At 47.8% G+C, this 14843-nt stretch overlaps 1 protein-coding gene across 3 annotated transcripts in view; it reads right to left on the bottom strand.

The window, feature by feature from the left end:
- The window catches only part of LOC144805757 (uncharacterized), a 49068-nt gene that overhangs the window by 16356 nt on the left and 17869 nt on the right, over positions 1 to 14843 (bottom strand). For all 3 annotated transcript variants that reach the window (XM_078672241.1, XM_078672239.1, XM_078672240.1), the window contains exon 3: positions 9847 to 10025. The gene's annotated coding sequence lies outside the window, so the exon portion shown is untranslated. The remainder of the gene's footprint in view (positions 1 to 9846; positions 10026 to 14843) is intronic.

Genomic DNA, 14843 nt, shown 5'->3' with positions numbered 1-14843 from the left:
GATCAAAGGAAGGGGGTGTATCCACCCACTTCCTGGGTCCCACCCATAGGGGGGGACCTAGCAGGTAATCACGCCCCCCAGATTCGAATAAGAGTGGGAGCAGTGCCAATGCACATCAGATTTCCTGAAAGAAACATAAGAAACGAAACTCTGGACCCTTGGACCTCCTACTCAACTTGGAAGCCCGAAGAATCTCCCTTGTGGTCAAGGAGTGACCACCCTGCACCAGCAGGCACCATCCAGCCCTCGACGTCTACTTTGTTGCAGTTCCCGCCGGAACTCGAGCGACAGAGATCGACGAGATCAAGCTTGCCTGCCTTCCAACAGCCCGATCCACAGTCCCTGCAGAGCTGAGACCCGTGGAGGCGACCGGAAGCGTGGGGCACGCCATCTTGAATTGACCACGAGACGCTGACCGTGCAGCCCACGAGTGACCCTCGAAGCTGTGCACCGGGGTTTGAGAAGCCCCCACCCTGAGCCACTCTTGCAACGAAGATCAGCCCTCCACACTCGACGAGTGCTGCGTGGGGCCCTTCTGCTCCATTTGGCTCAACGCGTTGGCCCGGTCACTTGCCAGCTGGCTAGTGGTCCCTGTGCCGACGAAACAACGAAAACGACTTGTGAATCTGGTTGCTTCAGATCCACACCAGCTCCCCTGAAAAGGAGCCCCCACTCTGACCTTCCTGGTTCGAGTGAGAAGCAATCTCCCGGTTCCGCGTGGATTGCTTTTGCCAAGTGTTGTTTGCTCCAATCTTGAAGCCGACAGCGCCGACGGCGAGAGCCTGCGTGGGACAGATCGTGACCTGCTCCTGGACGTCGCAGATGCCCCAGAGCCCACGTGACAGCGGAGAAAAGCTCCTCGACGACCACCTGATTGCGCCCGACATTGCCTGGTTCCGTCCTGGTTCCACCCTGGTCACTGCGGAGTGACCCAGACTCTGTCCCCTCTGCTTTCAGGTACTTTTCGACTTGAGTCCACCCTTGGACTCCACCGGACACTTCTCCTTCACCCCGCCTGCAGCCCTTTCAGCTTCAAGCACCAAGAGCCTGCGTGACGAAACCCGACTCAACTTCGACCCTATGCACCCGCTTCCTGTGGGTGAGGTAACTTTGCTCCGCCGGTGTTCCCACACTGGTACACATCTCTAGGGTCTGTGTCTTAAGTTTTGTTCCTCTAGGTTCAGCGGAAGTGTCCTTAAACTTTAACTTTACAACTTTTACGCACCATTGGTTAACATTGGTGCACGCGTGCGCTTTCCGCACTGCTCCCGAATCCCGTGGGCCGTTCCCGACTTCAGCATTGCTTGTCCCGACTGCTCCCAGCGATTCCCTAGGCCCTAGGCCTAACCACTGCTCGAGTGGCATCTCTTATACCACTTGTTTAGTATATGGTTTGAGTGGCCACCCGCCCTCATCCATAATTGTGCAACTTGTATGTTTAAACTGTGCTTTTGATTTAACGCTTGTGCCCCTTTATTCATAAAGAATACTGGGGATTGTTTTTAGTAATAAACACATATATTTTTATAATATATACTTGTGTGGTGTCCTTTCATTTGATATTACAGGATTGTATGTGGTAAAACAGCTCGCTTAACACGACCTCTTAAGTTAAGCCTTTAGGCTGCTTAGTCCATGCTACCCCTAGGATAGCTTGTCTAATAAGGTTGACTTACAACCAGACACCATAAGGGATTGTTTGGTCTGATAATCGGTGGTTCCAGAATTGGAAACATCACCTATCAGGCCAACTTCTCACATATATACAATAAAAACAGAAGCAGCCAAGTTTTTGTCTTTAAATTTAAAAGTATTAAGAAGTACTAATGCTCTGTTTTCACTTGTCTGCAAGGTCCGCTGTGTATTCCTTATATATTTCTCTGAGAGAAAGCATGAGTGACTGTGCAAAAGGGCTATAGATTTGTTACCACAATTCCTGGAGGGAGACGGGGAAGTCATGTTCAGTGGCTGCCAAAACCATTTTCTACCTTTCTAGGTTTAGGGATGCTTATAGTTTTGTTGCTTGCTGTTGCATTATTTTTCTGCTTTACTGAGTGTGTTATACAATTTTTTTTTCTGCACTTGTACTTTGAGGGGATGTTCCTGCCCGGGTGGCCATTTTGTTCGGCCACATTCTCCCTCCGGGCAGTGCTCTAGTCGCTGCAGGCGTCCTGCCTAACCCCTACTCAATGGCCCCAGATCGGACGCGTGCAGCTCGCTTAATCTTCCCAATGGCCCCCAGCACCGGGATGCCTCCGGGTAGCTGTGCGCTTTACAAATACTGGATTTACAAGTTACTATTTATTTTACGCAATGTTTCTTACTGAAACATGGCTGCACATGAGCTCCCGCCCTGATGTAGCTGCAGCTTTACTGTTTAACTATGCTATAGTCAGGAAAGACAGGAACTCCAAGACAGGTGGTGGCATTGCTATAATTTATAAAAAGTCCTACATGTGCAAATTTGAAGAACTGCCATTTACGAGCTGTGAGGCAGCTTTATTTAAGCTTGCCCTGACCCCTAAGTTCACCTTCTCAGGCATACTAGTTTATCGTCCACCAGGGCCATCCGGTCCATGGGCTTCATCCTTTCATGACCTAATAACCCCTTTTCTCTTAAATGCCACCAACTTCTACTTCTTGGGCGACCTTAACTTACGCTTGGATGACTCTGCATGTACTAATAGCGCTACTTTTATCTGGCAGCATTGAATATTGCACTTTGCAACTCCGGTCCCATTCATGTGGCCGGCCACCCTATTTTCTCCAGTTTATCCATCATTCAAAGCCCACCAGCTCTTCCCTTATGTTGGTCTGATCACTTTGCAATCGGCTTGCGTTTCGAGATCTCAGTGAACTCACCTGTAGCCGCACCTAGCATCAGGAAACCAACTATGAACTGGGGAAAACTGGACATTGAAGCTCTCAATAAGATTCTGTCTTCCAATGCTCCTATCACAAAACAAATGTCTGTCACTCTTTCGGGTGGCGTCCAAAAGTGGCTTTTACATGCCATTGATACCTGTCTCCCACCCTCTATTAAGAAGGTGAACAACCACAGCCCCCTGCCCCTTGGTTCACTGAGAATTTAAAAACAGAGAAAGCCAAATGCAAAGCTTTGGAAGGATGCTGAAGGAGGAACTATGCGCCTGACAACAAACTTGCATATAAAAGGGAAAAAAGAGAATACCACACTCTCTGTAAGTCAGCTCGTGCTGAATAGGTCTCCTCGACCATCTCTAGTGCGCTGAATTGTTCCAAGACATTATTTAAAATGGTCAAAGAACTTTCTGGATCTGAAACTCAATCTACTCCCCCTTCCCTGAATGGTTTACAATGTGAAGACGTGGAGAAATTCTTCCTCCATAAAGTGGAGAAAATATACTCTGAAATGAAGGGCATAAAACCAGGTACCCCCCATCAGCAAGCACCTACATCCCCTCAAGCAGCCAGAACTATCTCTCACAGTGACAACAGGATCGCTGAATCCACGAATAAACTGGAAATGTGGGCTCCATTAGATATGAACTCCCTTATACGACTCATAGCCAGGATTAAATCTGGCTCACCCTGTGACCCTCTTCCGATCTCGGTGCACCAGCAGCTTGAGTCGCTTTCACTCACAATAATCATGGAACTCTTGAATGCCTCCTTACAGGAGGCAATGGTTCCACCTGAGTGGAAACCCGCAATGGTGCTTCCTCTTCTGAAGAAGGCTAACTACCGGCCTCTTTCATTGCTTCCTGCAAAAAGAACAATGGATGGACAGAATGCAGAACAATGTCATATATTCACCCCAGTACAGCGATCTGGCATTAAATCCATCGTTTTATTCCTCACTATCCCATTCCAGTTTGGACCCAGCCGTATGGAAATCAGTCTTGAACCTGCACCCAATGGGAAAAGTCGAGCCCGAACTGCCAGGACAGGTCCTTCCTGGAATGGAAACAAGCATCCTAGGACCGGTGTCCAGCTTTCAGCCCCCATCAGCCAGGATAGCTTGACTCCAGTGGCATGGAGAGCACGGTACCAACGTCTCAGTATACCTGTCACACTCGGGGTGACAAATGCAAAAAGAACAATTGATGGACAGAATGCACAACAATGTCATACATTCACCCCAGTACAGCGATCTGGGCCTAAATCCATAGTTTTTTTGCTCACCATGCCATTCCAGTTTGGACCCAGCCATATGTAAATTTGTCTGACCCTGCAACCAATGGGAACAGTCCAGCCCGAACTGCCAGGCCAGTCCTCCCTGTACTGGAAACAAGCATCCATCAGCCAGGATAGCTTGACTCCAGTGGCATGGAGAGCAAGGGACCAATGTTTGGGCATACCCGTCCCACTTGGGGTGACAAATGCAAAAATAACAATTGATGGACAGAATGCATAACAATGTCTTACATTCACCCCAGTACAGCGATCTGTGCCTAAATCCATCGTTTTTTTTGCTCACCATTCCATTCCAGTTTAGATCCAGCCATATGCAAATCAGTCTTGACCCTGCACACAATGGGAACAGTCCCGTTCTGAATTCCGTCCATCAATTGTGTGTCTTTTGCTTTCTCGCCCTAAGTGCGCCGGGTATGCCCAAAAGCGGTTCCAGGCTCACTGTGCCACTGGAATCAAGCTATCCTGGCTGATGGGGGTTGAAAGCCCAAAACCGGTCCTAGGATGCTTGTTTCTGGTCAAGGGAGGACATGACTTGGCCTCCCATGAGGCACAGGGTCAAGACTGATTTGCATATGGCCAGGTCTAAACTGGGGTGGCATGGTGAGCAAAAGAATGATGGATTTAACCCAGAACTCTTGACTGGGGGGTGAATGTTTTGATTTGTTCTGCATTCCGTCCATCAATTGTGTGTCTTTTGCTTTCTCGCCCTAAGTGCGCTGGTAGTATGCCTATGCCTAGACATGGGTCCCAGGCTCAATGTGGCAGTGGAATCAAGCTATCCTGGCTGATGGGGGTTGAAAGTCCAAAACCGGTCCTAGGATGCTTGTTTCCGGTCCAGGGAGGACCTGGCTTGGCAGTTCAGACTGGACTGTTCCCATGAGGCACAGGGTCAAGACTGATTTGCATATGGCCAGGTCTAAACTGGGGTGGCATGGTGAGCAAAAGAATGATGGATTCAACCCAGATCTCTTGACTGGGGGTGAACCTTTGATTTGTTCTGCATTCTGTCCATCAATTGTGGGTCTTTGTTTTTTATTTCATTGCTCCTGGCCTTCTTGAAAATTCCAGAAAGACACATTAATTCACAGCTATCTCAGTTTGTCGAGTCACAACATTTTGTACACTCATCTCAGTCGGGCTTTAGAGCCAGCTTTTCAACTGAAACTACCCTTCTTGGAGTTACGGAAAGGCTGCAATATCGTTTAGATTCTGGAGACACGATGGCCCTCATATTACTTGATTTGAGAGCAGCTTTCGGCACGGTGTCTGACACCGTGTTAGTGAAAGCCTTACGATCTTTGGGTGTTACCAGGCCGGCACTCAACTGGCTTATCTCTTTTCTCACCGACTGAACGTTCCAGGTCTTCGCCCCAACGGCCAGTTCTGTTACTCATTCCTCTCCCTGCGGGGAACCCTATGGCTCCATTCTTAGCCCTTTGTTATTTAACATGAGTGACAGACTTCTGGCTGACATTGCAGAGGAGGCGGGCTGACCCTGTTCTCCTATGCTGACGACACCCAGATAGTCTTCTCTCTCTCTATGGAGAGGGTGTCTGAGACATCTGCTCTCCAGATGGGGTTGAGTAAAATTGCATACTGGATGCAGGCAAATTTTCTCAAACTCAGTGGAGAGAAAACTAAGGTCCTGATTCTGGGGAAGAATAAAGAACTTTGGGGTCCCTAAAACTAGCCTACTGAAAAACTTCTTTTTACATAATTATATTTTCATTTTATATAATGAAAACGTAGCTGAAATAACACCTGTACTTCACTTGATAACTTATCCCCGATTCTCCTGCACTTAGAAGCATGATCACAGTGCACGCACTCTTCAGCAATCACCATCACTGGGAAGAGATCGGCTCAACCAATCAGCACGTGCTCTTCAGTCATCACTGTGAATAGATCGGCTCAACCAATCAGCACGTGCTCTTCAGTCATCACTGTGAAGAGATCGGCTCAACCAATCAGCACGTGCTCTTCAGCCATCACTGTGAAGAGATCGGCTCAACCAATCAGCACGTGCTCTTCAGCCATCACTGTGAAGAGATCGGCTCAACCAATCAGCATGCTTAGAATGCTGCCACTAATACTGTCATTTGTCTGCATTATAGGCCCTGTGAGAGTGAGAAGTATGGACATCGACCGGAAAGTAAGAGTGTGCCTATCTGGGTGTGGTATGATGAGGGAGAAAGGATATAAACTTGTTTTTAACATGCCATCTGGCATTAACAGTTGTTAATTGTCTGTCCCCTCGTTGCATTCCCTCGCCTTTGGCTCTTTCACTTAACAGCAGTTAACATCCTTTGCAGGGCGTTAATCTTGTTTGTTAGTGCCCTCAGAAGCAGGCGATAAGGCTTAAGGGATAAACTGTGATAAAAGCAAATCGAAAGTCCTCCCAAGAGGCTTGATACTATAGTCAGTTCTTTTCAGCCGTAAGGCACACTCATTCACACATTCAATGTACACTTATGTCACTCATGCCTTCAGTCATTTCAAGGGGCCCTCGAAGGTAAGCTTTGTATCGCTTCTACATGGTACAGGAAGGTATGCCAATAATTTCTTGGGTATTTAAAAGAGACAAAGTTTCAGAGGGTTAGGTGATTCTGGTCACACCTACACACCCATATCTAGGTGCTTCCAGGCGCTACAGCAGGGTCCAGTTATTTTATGTAGCCCTTAATACTGGCCTTCAGACAACAGTTCTCTGCATTCAGACAAATAAAGAAGCTAACACACAGGGAATAAACACCAAGGACGTCCAAAAATATATAAAAGCCTGCCCAGTGTGCGCACGACAAAAGTCCTCCCATTCATCCCCTAAAGGTCTTCTACAACCATTGCCCATACCTCTGCTTCCCTGGCATACTATCAGTTTGGACTTCATCACAGATTTGCCTAAATCCCACAACTTCACTGCAATTTTAGTAGTTGTGGATCTTTTGTCTAAAATGGGGCACTTTATTCCCTTACAAAAACTACCAAGAGCTACAGAATTTAGTGAAGGGTTCTGAAACCATATTGGAAAACTACATGGCCTTCCCAGTAAAATAATTTCCGACAGGGGCCCTCAATTTGTTTCAAAATTCTGGAGTCAGTTGTGCACACATTTAGGAATTGAAATAGCATTATCCTCCGCTTCTCACCCACAGACTGACGGCCAGACAGAAAAAGTTAATCAATACCTTGAACAAAGTCTACGGTGCCTAACCTCCATTATATCGGCTCATTGGGATGAGGTCCTACCATTGGCAGAGTTTTCATACAACAATAGCTATCATGCAGCTTTAGGCTGTTCCCCTTTCTTTTTTATAACTGGCTTACATCCACGATCTATTCCTGCCATCCTTCCAGATTTATGCCTGCTGTGACCAAAAGATTAACAGAATTGCGGGAATTTCAAGAACAAGCCAAGCGTAGTTTAGCCAAAAATAAACAAAAAGGTCAAATTATCAGTCGATAAACACAAAACACCAGCATCACCCTATAAAGTAGGGGATCTCGTCTGGTTATCAACCAGAAATATCCAGATTGAAGGCCCCAAGAAACTAAAACCTAGGTTCATTGGCCCCTTTCCCATAAATAACATTTTGAATCCAGTTTCAATGAGATTAACTTTGCCCTCGGAATATGCCAATCACCCAGTTTTTCGTTTATCTTTGCTCAAACCACATGATCCGGTGTAGTGACTGAGGTATTGGTGCTTTTTTGGCTCGGTTATGACCGTTGCCCACCACCATCTCAATATATGCTGCTGTCAATCGAACATGTATGGTGTTTTGTCCATTCCCGACCTTTATTTCACCTAGTTGGTAGGGCTTGCCTATAGACTTTGACAGCTTTATGTCCCCTTATATGCTGCTTTTTGCTCTTTTTCGGGCCTAAAGGCCTATGCTCGAGCGATGCTATGTTCTTTTCTGACACCATCCTGCTAAGCCTCTTTAGGTGAAAGGCAATGTTTTAGTTTAAATGTGTTGTTCACTAGTAGTGAACCAGCAAGCACCGGTTCTTGTCGGAGAAATGTACTCTCTTCACGCTGGAGCCATAACAAAAGCTTGGCCAGCTGCTGTTGTGTGCCAGGTACGGAAAGGTACAGGAATCTCATGAGAACGGTAGGCGGGTTCTTCTAGAAGCTTCGAGAGAGAGCTACATTCTATATTAGTGAAAGCGGGTCCAAGTGAGGGTGAGAGGATTGTCTGGTGGTTTTGGCGGTCTGGTGAAGCATCACGGTGCAGACGTGCAGTCGTGTTTGTGGAACAGAGAGTCCTGACCCAACCTCAGAGGGAAAGAGAGACGGACCTGTCTTCAGATTGCAGATGTCTAATAATATGGTGAGGTGTTCCATGTATGACTCATTTTATCTAATTATTCCTTTATTTTCAGGTTCTATATGTGTGTATGTATATTAATAAGTCATTTCTTTTTATGTCCTTTCATCATTGTGTAATAAAAGACCCCAATTTGCATTAATTCCATTTGTTTGTTGTCACTAAGAGAGAGTGTGGATTCTTCTTAACCAGGTGCTGTAGTATAGAAGGAGGGGTGATTCCCTTCTTACAGGTAACTGATGATGGGAAGGTGTGCTGCTCATGATTAGGGATGACTACATGGGAGAATATATAATTTGTCCTTATTCTCTGTGGAGGAAGGTCGGGCCCCTTTTTTACCAAGTGCTTACAGAGGGATGTGCTAGTTCCCCTCTAATGAGTACTTGTAGATACGGAAGGGAAATCGGCTCCTAAGCAGGAATACCTAAATTGCTGGCAGACCAACCCAACATAGCGTAAGAGGTATGTACTGATTTTCACCGGATGGTGTTGCTGATTCGCACCAGGGTGCGTTGCTCGCATAAGTGCGCGTTGAACGTCGGAAGACGTTGCTGACTTGATTTGATATTTGATTCGTCGGAGGACGTTGCTGATTTGATATTGATTCGTCGGAAGACGTTGCTGATTTGATATCGATTCACACCAGGGTGCGTTGCTCGCGTAAGTGCGCGTTGATCGTCGGAAGACGTTGCTGACCTGATTTGATATTTGATTCTGATTCGTCGGAGGACGTTGCTATACATACCCTCTGAGCTTTGATCTATAGTATCTTTAGTTATTTATGTTACTCCTTTCTCAGATAGGTAGTCTGAATGTGGTGTTTTGTTGTTAGGCATTCTGGGAAGGGACTGTGATGAGTAATTACTTTATAGCTAACTAGCTGAAACACCAGAAAAGTAGGAAAATATCAGTCATTACATCAGTCCACATGAAAAGACAACCCTCCTCCACCTGTTGTAGTTGGAGACAATATTGCATATGAAGAAAATCGCATTATAGATGCAAAACGTAAACATGGTCGATTACAGTATTTAATTAACTGGAAGGGTTATGATGCGTCAGAAAGATCCTGGAAACAGGAACACATGTACATACTACAAGATTGGTCAGATCTTTCCATGCCTTGCATCCGGAAAAACCCTGTCACATACGAAGACCTTTGGGGGGGCAGGAGGCATTTCCTGCATGTGTAAACGTTCTTGGCATGTACACGTGAATTACTTGGGAAAGATCTAAGGCCCAAATCACCTTCACATGCACACGTGAGAAAACCTGAGACCCAAAGCAATTTAAACCCCACCCACTTGGTTCCCGATGCTTCGCTTCGTGCCTAAACACTCACCTGACTCCGAACCTTGGTGGCAAATACTCCGAAGCTCTTTAGCGCTCCACCCTGCTTCCTTCCCTGTCTTCACTCAGTGTCTTCGGCTGTGTTCTTGCTCCCCGGAGCACATTTCAGACATTCCTTCCTGTTTCTGAATTTCCGGCTCCAGATCCTCTCCCGGCACTGTTTCCGATTTCCTACAAAAGAGAAAAGAAAAGAGAATCAACAAAGGGATGCCAAGCAACACCTCGCTCTGAATGGTAAAGCGTTAGCATGCTTGAACACATACCAGTAAGAATTTAAACTTTGTGAAAACTGTGGCAGACCTCTTGACCTTCCATAAATCAAGAGAACGTTTTGAAACTCTTCCTGAAACAATCCAAGGACTTTAAGGACATTGAGTAAGTGAAGAATGTTAAAGTAAAACAGACATTTGTGTAAATACCTTGAGTCTGATTAGAAGACTGAAAGGAAACAGAGAGCTCGATTGTTGTTATTATTTATATATATTTAATGTGAAATTACGGAGCAAATATTGTAAAGGAAATCAGTAACTCTTGAGATAATTTGAGCAATCACAGATTATTAGTGCACCTGTAGTGTTTTTTTTGTTTATTCTTTCTTTTAGTTTCAAGAATCCTTTTGAGAAAAGGTCAAGGGTAATTCAGGTATACCTGATTAATAGTTCCAAAGCAGATGTTTGACCTAAAAAAGTGATTTAGGGTGTTCAGATTAATCGGGTACATTTATCAGATTATACACGAGCTGAAAACTGAAGCCCAGTAATTTTGCCTTTCTCGAGAGACATTCTACACGACTGAATTGTCAAGTCGGTCTACAAGAATCCAGTGTGTCTTCTCTTTTCTCTCGTCCCTATTCCCCCCTCCCCCGGTGTTCGATCAGGGCAGCAAGTGAGTCCTATCCTTGCCTCTCTGGTGGAGTTCAGAGTGAGTTGGGTAATAGAAGCATCAAGGAAGGAACAAACCGGAGTACAGGCGGGTGAATTCATGACACCATGGGCCCCAGGGACCACCACCTCCAAGGGGCTTTGTACTCGTTGGGAGGGGGGGCCGCGCAGCCCCCATTCTAGAGCCCTTGATGGCCTGGGGAATATCACCCCCTAGGGCCAGCTGCAATGTCTCCTGCCATGCCATAGAAAACTCTGCTTTGCTTCTTGGAAGCGAGAGCAGGAAACCTGCTCTCGCTTTCAAGAAGCAAAGCAGAATTGCTTTTGGGCAAGGGGAGCTGCATGTTAGCAGCTCCCCTTGCCCAAAAGCAATTATGGCTCCCGCAGGAGGCGACGAGCCGGCAGGGACCGTGGGGGCATTGGGGCTCCCCCTAAATTGAGGGTCGGCCCCCGGGGTGCTGGTTTCCTTCACAGCGGGCTCTTCCCTCAAGGCAGATTGGTATCGTAGCGCTGCTGCGCCAGACACTGATCACATTTAAAATTGTGACGATTTATTTTGGTATTACTGCGCAGAACTGTGTAAATTGCCTGCATACATAGTGAGCATTTTGTTATCGTAGCACTGCGCTGGTCAGCTTCATTAGTAGCATTTAAAGTGTGCCACATCGTAGCGCTATATCGTAGCGCTACATCGCATTGCCTTAGTCAATCACCTGGTTTCACTTTTGTCTCAGCCATTTTGTTGTTTGTTTGCCCCCCAGCCCGCCCCTCCACCCCGCCCCCGCCTCCCAGCTGATCCTCCCCCCCACAGATAGTATAGGAATCACCCTGCCTGCACTCGCGCTGTGACCATCCTGACTCCTGTTGAGGAGGTCGCTCCCCACGATCCCCGACATCGCAGTGCTGGTTTCCTTCACAGCGGGCTCTTCCCTCAAGGCAGATTGGTATCGTAGCGCTGCTGCGCCAGACACTGATCACATTTAAAATTGTGACGATTTATTTTAGTATTACTGAGCAGAACTGTGTAAATTGCCTGCATACATAGTGAGCATTTTGTTATCGTAGCACTGCGCTGGTCAGCTTCATTAGTAGCATTTAAAGTGTGCCACATCGTAGCGCTATATCGTAGCGCTACATCGCATTGCCTTAGTCACTCACCTGGTTTCGCTTTTGTCTCAGCCATTTTGTTGTTTGTTTGCCCCCCAGCCCGCCCCTCCACCCCGCCCCCCAGCTGATCCTCCCCCGCCCCAACCCCCCTCCACTATTCACTTATGACAGATGCTTTTGCGCACAGCGTTTACGCGCAGCGGTCGCGCCCCATGCGCGCCGAAGGCGCGCCAAAGGTAAGCCCGTCTACGCCCGTCCGTGCCTGGACTGCGCCCAGCGCCATACCCCCTGGTCCTCGCAAAACCCACTCCTCCCGTATTACGTACGATTCCGCATCCCTCTCAGCACTCAATCCCGGCCGACTCCACGACTGCTACCAAGCCGCCCCTGGAATCACCCATGGACCCTTCACCTGCCACTCCTGCAAACTCGACTGCATCAGGACCAACCCTAAATCCACATCCTCCAAACAGAGCTCCAACACTAACCACCTGAAGTGCATCCTACTCAACACCCGCTCGGTCCACAGACACGCCATTGAACTCTGGAACCTACTCAACACCACTTCGCCGGACGTCGCCTTCCTTACAGAAACCTGGATGAACGCCTCTTCAGCGCCCGACATCGCCATAGCCATCCCGTACACTTACAAGATCATCCGAAAAGACCGCACCAACCAAACAGGAGGAGGCATCGCCATCGTCCATAAGAACACCATCCAAATCACGACCAGCTCTAACGACAAGCTCGCGACCGCCGAACACCTTCACTTCCAGATCCACCCCGACCCCAGGACCACACTTAGAGGCACCCTCATATACAGACCACCAGGAACACGCACGCAATTCAGCGAAGACATCATTGACTTCATCAGCCCACATGCCCTTGCCTCCGAGAACTACATACTACTGGGAGACCTCAACTTCCACCTGGAAAAGAATAACGACAGAAACACCACCAACCTTCTGGACAATCTCGTCAATCTCGGACTCAAACAACTCGTTGACACCCCCACCCACCTGGCCGGACACACACTCGACCCCATCTTCACCTCCAGCAAGCACATCTCCTTCGATCTCACCACAGCTCTCCATTGGACGGACCTCAGCTGCGTTCACTTCAGCTACAAAAAGACCACGTCCCACAATCCCCCACAACCTATTCCTCGAAGAAACTGGAACAAAATCACCACCGACCAACTCTTCACATCACTTAACCAAAACCCTCCTACCCTATCATCGGACCCAAACCTAGCTGCTAACAAACGCACACATTGGATCACCCACAGCGCTGACGAACTAGCACCCTTGAAAAACCTCCAGATCAAACAAGGCAGCAAAAAGGCCCCCTGGTTCAATGATGACCTTAAGAAATCCAAGAAATTATGTCGTACTCTCGAGAAAAGCTGGAGAAAAAACCCAACCACTGATAACATGACCACCTTCAAGGACGCCACCCGCAAACACCACCAATTGATCCGATCCACAAAGAAATCAGCATTCAAGGATCGACTCAACAACAACGCCCACAACAGCAAGGAACTATTCAACATCGTCAATGAATTTACCAATCCCCACCGCCAGCACCAACGACATCACTCCCTCCCAAGACCTCTGCGACTCTTTAGCCTCTTTCTTCCACAACAAAATCGCCGACATACATAACAGCTTTGAAAACCATTCCGAAGAAAAGTCCATTCCACCCACCTCCGAACCAAAAGAGCACTCTCACAACCTCTGCGCCTGGAACCCAATCACTACCGAAGACACCATCCGCCTGATGAACTCCATCCACTCTGGCTCACCAACCGACCCATGTCCCCACCACATCTTCAACAAAGCAGATTCCATCATCGCACCCCATCTCCGCGATGTCATCAACTGTTCCTTCAACTCCGCAACCTTCCCGGAAAGCTGGAAACATGCCGAACTCAGCGCCCTTCTGAAGAAACCCACAGCAGACCCCTCTGAACTTAAGAACTACCGCCCCATCTCACTCCTTCCATTCCCTGCTAAAGTCATTGAGAAAGCCGTCAATAACCAGCTCACCACCTTCCTTGAATCCAACAACTCCCTCGACCCCTCTCAGTCTGGCTTCCGAGCCAAACACAGCACCGAAACCACCCTCATCGCTGCTACAGACGACATCAGAACGCTACTGGACAACGGAGAAACAGTTGCCCTTATCCTACTTGACCTCTCCGCCGCCTTCGACACAGTCTGCCATAGCACCCTCATACAACGCCTCAGCAACGTCGGAATACAAGGAAAAGCTTTGGACTGGATCATCTCGTTCCTTGATGGAAGAACCCAGAGAGTCCGCCTCCCCCCTTTTAGATCAGAAGCCACCAAAGTCATCTGCGGCGTACCACAAGGATCATCGCTCAGCCCCACCCTCTTCAACGTCTACATGAGTCCCCTCGCATCCATCGCGCGACAACACAACCTCAATATCATCTCCTACGCAGACGACACCCAGCTGATCCTCTCCCTCACCAAAGACCCAAACACCGCCAAAACAAACCTACACGAAGGAATGAAAGAAGTAGCCGAATGGATGAAGAACAGTCGTCTAAAACTAAACTCTGACAAAACAGAAGTCCTTATCTTAGGATCATCCCCCTCTTCTTGGGACGACTCATGGTGGCCACCGGCTCTGGGTACAGCACCCTTACCTACAGACCACCACGCAACCTGGGCTTCATCCTAGACTCCTCCCTCTCAATGACCAGACAAGTCAACGCTGTCTCATCTTCTTGCTTCAACATCCTACGCATGCTCAAAAAAATCTTCCGTTGGATCCCCACCGATACAAGAAAGACAGTCACCCACGCACTGGTCACTAGCCGACTGGATTATGGAAATACCCTTTATGCCGGAACCACAGCCAAACTACAAAAAAAACTGCAACGCATACAAAACGCCTCAGCCAGACTCATACTGGACATCCCCCATCAAGCTCACATCTCCAGTCACCTGAAAGACCTCCACTGGTTCCCCGT

Source organism: Lissotriton helveticus (genome assembly GCF_964261635.1).
Source record: "Lissotriton helveticus chromosome 1_1 unlocalized genomic scaffold, aLisHel1.1 SUPER_1_unloc_23, whole genome shotgun sequence".
Lineage (NCBI taxonomy): Eukaryota > Metazoa > Chordata > Amphibia > Caudata > Salamandridae > Lissotriton > Lissotriton helveticus.
The sequence above is the reverse complement of the archived record's forward strand: the minus strand, read 5'-3'. Positions and strand labels throughout refer to the sequence as shown.